Genomic DNA, 5,000 nt, shown 5'->3' on the forward strand with positions numbered 1-5,000 from the left:
CCCGGAGCTGGACCGCCTCGTGCCAAATGGGAGCAGCGTAGCGGAGGGTGGAGTCCACCACTGACGCAAGAAGACGCCGCTTCGCACTCGTTGGCCCGCCGTGGTTGCGGAGCAGCCTGGAGATCGCCTGTGCCACACGGAGCGCCTTCGACGTGGCCTGCTCGACGTGTGGCTTCCACGACAAGTGGTCCTCGATGATGACCCCGAGATACTTGAGCGTACGAGTCGGCATCTTCTCCACTCCACTGACGCTCACAGGAACCTGGGTGTTGTCTCGCCGCATGGTGGACACGATGATCAGTTCGGTTTTGGCCGGAGCAATCTCCAGATGGTGTTGCGCCATCCACGAGCTGATCAGCGATATCGATGCCTCTGCTGCTCGCGTCGCTGCTTCCGGTGTCGTCCCCTCCGCCAGCACCGCGATGTCGTCCGCGAAGCCGATCACTTCAGCACCCTCGGGCAGCTCCAGCCGAAGCACGCCGTCGTACATGGCGTTCCACAACGTTGGGCCCAGTATTGAGCCCTGTGGAACGCCTGCCGTAACCGTACGCCGCACTGGTCCCTCGCTGGTCTCGTACACCAGCCTCCTCTCAGAAAAGTAGCTGCGCAAGATTCTCTGGAGGGCTGTAGGGACCTGCAGCTTCTGCAGGGCAGCCGCAATCGCCTTCCAACTCGCTGAGTTAAAGGCGTTCCTCACGTCCAGCGCTGCCACCGCCAGACAGCGAGGGTCCCGCTGGTTGGTACGATGGAATGTCCTCGCGTGCTGCCCCCGCTCGACTACTCGTTCGATGGCCTGGATGGTTGACCGGCCTCGCCGGAACCCGTGCTGATTTGGCGACAGACGAGGCGCGTCGCTGTCCTCCAAGTGGTCGTTCAGCCGATCTAGGATCAGCCGTTCGAACCCCTTGGCGACTGCTCCCAGCATGAGCAGCGGGCGGTATGACGACGGATCGCCCGGCTGCTTTCCCGGCTTCGCGATCAGCACGAGACGAGCCTCCTTCCACTCCGCAGGAAACTCGCCCTGTTCGAGCAGCTGGTTGTAGACTTTCGCGAACACCTCCGGATGCTTCCTCATCGCCGCCTTCACTGCGGCGTTGGGTATGCCGTCCAACCCTGGCGCCTTCGAGGGAGCCATCCGCTCGGCCAGCGACAGGATCTCCGCGACCGTGACCGGCCTCAGAGCCTCGTGTGAGGCAGCACACGCTTCGATGTCTGGCCACTCAAATGCTGGATGCTCCGGAAACAGCGCGTCGACGATCGGGTCGAGTACGGCTCGGTCCGTTTCCGGTGGCGCCCTGCTGCGCAGTTTCGCTCGCACCACTTTGTACCCGAGTCCGAACACCTCAGCTTCAACACAGTCGATCAGCTCCTGGAGGCTGCTTTCTTTGCTGCTCTTTATTTCAGCCTTCAGCAGACGGCGGCAATCCTGCAGCCTGGCAGATGTCGCTGCACGCTCCGACAGTTGGGCTCGGCAATGAGCGGCCTCCGCTGCTTCGCACTCCTCCCTCAGGCGCTCGATCTCTGGAGACCACCAGTACATCTGGGGCTTGCGGTGGAAAGTGGCCCCATGCACTCTCTCCATGGTCTCATCGCACGCCTGGGTGAGTCCGCCGATCAGCCCCTCCGGTGTATCGACCTGTTCGAAGTGGCCGTGTGTGAGGGCGATGTCGAAGCACCTCCTGTCGAATTGCGCCGTCTTCCACCGGGTCCCGGCGTGTCTGGCTGTCCCATCGCTGGCTGCTGTCCGGCTTCGCTGCTGCTGGCCTCGTCGCGTGGAACGTTGACCCGGAACGTCCACCTGAAACTCAACGTAGGCGTGATCGCTACCGGAGAATCGGCTCAGCACTCGCCATGAGCCCGGCCTCGCGATGGATGGGCTAGCGAATGTAACGTCGATCACGCTTTCTCGCGCCGCCCCGTTGACAGGGATAACTGGCTTGTGGCCGCCAAGCGTTCATAGCGACGTGGCTTTTTGATCCTTCGATGTCGGCTCTTCCTATCATTGTGAAGCAAAATTCACCAAGCGTAGGATTGTTCACCCTTTCAAGGGAACGTGAGCTGGGTTTAGACCGTCGTGAGACAGGTTAGTTTTACCCTACTGGTGTGTGCTGTTTGCCGCTATCTTAACGGAATTCCTGTGCAGTACGAGAGGAACCACAGGTACGGACCACTGGCTCAATACTAGTTCGACCGGACTTTGGTATGACGCTACGTCCGCTGGATTATGCCTGAACGCCTCTAAGGTCGTATCCAATCCGAGCTGATAGCGCTTCTCAAACCCATTAGGTGATCGGAAGCTAGCGGGCTTAACAACCCTCCGAGATCCGTCGGTGCTGCCCCGCGCACACTGACGTCTCATCCCCGCTATAGCACTAGACTGAGCCGCAACGGGCGGGAGCACGCTGCACGTGGAAGTACCTTACCACAGGGAACCCTGGTGGCTGTGTTTCCGTCGACCGTGGATACAACTAGTTTCGACACCTTCGACCGCCCGCAAACGACGGGACTACAGGCTGGGAGCTGCGAGTTGTAGAGATGCGTTCGCATCGATCCTCTCAGGCGACCCATGCTTGCTGGTGCTCGCGTTCACTTTGGGAATGGAGTGTTCGCGAGAGTGATTGTTGTGTTGTGTGTGTACAGTTGGTGCTTGCGTGCACTCCCATAGTGGAGTGTTCGCGAGCTTAAAACGCTAAGTCCCGATTAATACTCTCCTCGCAACATTATGTGCGTGGCTCCACGCCAAGTGGGATTAGCGGTGCGAAACGCGATTGGTAAAGTCGATGGTGATGTGCGTACCAACAGGCGATTTGTTAAGTCAAATGCGATCTGTGGTGCAACAGGCAATGTGTGTTTATTATCAGGTGTTGTTGGAAGTCAATACGATTTGACTTTCAAAAATTTTTCTAAGTCCCGATTTTTTTTCTCGTCGAGTAACTACAATGCACTATTTCTATCGCAGCGGACTTGTTGTTCATGGCCTAAATGATCGCGAACGAACACGTATTCGCAAAAAAATTTTTGTATGAAAAAGTCACCACTCGGGTACCTCCATACGAAAGTACCAAGTTCGGGTCGAGTGGTCGATGGACGTCGAAGGTGAAAATTTTTCATCATCGAAAATTTTTTCCAAAGTTGAAGCAATTGGGCCCTAGAGTATGAAAAGTGAAACCACGGATCGATATGAGAAATAAAAATTTTTGTATGAAAAAGTCACTACTCGGGTACCTCCATACAAAAGTACCAAGTTCGGGTCGAGTGGTTGATGGACGTCGAAGGCGAAAATTTTTCATCATCGAAAATTTTTTCCAAAGTTGAAGCAAATGGGCCCTAGAGTATGAAAAGTGAAACCACGGATCGATTTGAGAAATAAAAATTTTTGTATGAGAAAGTCACCACTTGGGTACCTCCATACAAAAGTACCAAGTTCGGGTCGAGTGGTCGATGGACGTCGAAGGTGAAAATTTTTCATCATCGAAAATTTTTTCCAAAGTTGAAGCAAATGGGCCCTAGAGTATGAAAAGTGAAACCACGGATCGATTTGAGAAATTAAAATTTTTTGTATGGGAGGGCCCCTGCTAGAACATTTTTCCCAAGTGCGACCATTTTACCCAGTGAGTCAAAAAAAAATTTTTTTCACGGTGACTCAAAACTTCAATATTAGACTTCCCTGAGTATGAAAAGTGAAACGAAAATCATTTTTGAAAAGAAAAAAATTTTGTATGGGAGGGCCCCTGCTAGAACATTTTTACCAAGTGCGACCATTTTACCCGGTGAGTCAAAAAAAAATTTTTGTATGGGAGGGCCCCTGCTAGAACATTTTTCCCAAGTGCGTCGATTTTGGGTCGCCGACACAAGCTCGGGTCAAAAAAATTTTTTTTTCACGGTGACTCAAAACATCAATTTTAGACTCCCCTGAGTATGAAAAGTGAAACGAAAATCATTTTTGAGAAGAAAAAATTTTTGTATGGGAGGGCCCCTGCTAGAACATATTTCCCAAGTGCGTCGATTTTGGGTCGCCGACACAAGCTCGGGTCAAAAAAATTTTTTTTTCACGGTGACTCAAAACATCAATTTTAGACTCCCCTGAGTATGAAAAGTGAAACGAAAATCATTTTTGAGAAGAAAAAAATTTTGTATGGGAGGGCCCCTGCTAGAACATTTTTCCCAAGTGCGTCGATTTTGGGTCGCCGACACAAGCTCGGGTCAAAAAAATTTTTTTTTCACGGTGACTCAAAACATCAATTTTAGACTCCCCTGAGTATGAAAAGTGAAACGAAAATCATTTTTGAGAAGAAAAAATTTTTGTATGGGAGGGCCCCTGCTAGAACATATTTCCCAAGTGCGTCGATTTTTGGGTCGCCGACACAAGCTCGGGTCAAAAAAATTTTTTTTTCTCGGTGACTCAAAACATCAATTTTAGACTCCCCTGAGTATGAAAAGTGAAACGAAAATCATTTTTGAGAAGAAAAAATTTTTGTATGGGAGGGCCCCTGCTAGAACATATTTCCCAAGTGCGTCGATTTTTGGGTCGCCGACACAAGCTCGGGTCAAAAAAATTTTTTTTTCTCGGTGACTCAAAACATCAATTTTAGACTCCCCTGAGTATGAAAAGTGAAACGAAAATCATTTTTGAGAAGAAAAAAATTTGTATGGGAGGGCCCCTGCTAGAACATTTTTCCCAAGTAAATTCGATTTTACCCGGTGAGTCAAAAAATTTTGAAAAAAATATTTTGCCAAAATCGTGTTCATTGCCTATTATAAGGGACCAGGTCAGCTCACACGCATTTTTGGAGACCATATGGAAAGTGCGTCTGGGATTGCGGAAATTAAGTTTAGAGTGTTAAATGATGGTTTCGCAATCCCGAAAGGCTCAAAATCCACCCTAAGGTCCCCTGGGTGAAATGTGGTTTCCAAGGTGTGAGCGCTATCGGTGATAGAGTTGGAATGTGATTTCCAGAGCGCAGGGCGACTGGGCTTAGAGCGAAAATCATAGACAAGGG

General features: G+C 51.1%; 1 pseudogene; it reads left to right on the forward strand.

Moving 5' to 3' along the window:
• Positions 1–2,582, forward strand: part of LOC128307820 (uncharacterized) — a 7,465-nt pseudogene extending 4,883 nt beyond the window's left edge.
• The last annotated feature ends 2,418 nt before the right edge of the window (positions 2,583–5,000 follow it).

The sequence above is a fragment of the Anopheles moucheti genome (genome assembly GCF_943734755.1).
Source record: "Anopheles moucheti chromosome X unlocalized genomic scaffold, idAnoMoucSN_F20_07 X_unloc_16, whole genome shotgun sequence".
Taxonomy (NCBI): Eukaryota; Metazoa; Arthropoda; class Insecta; order Diptera; family Culicidae; genus Anopheles; species Anopheles moucheti.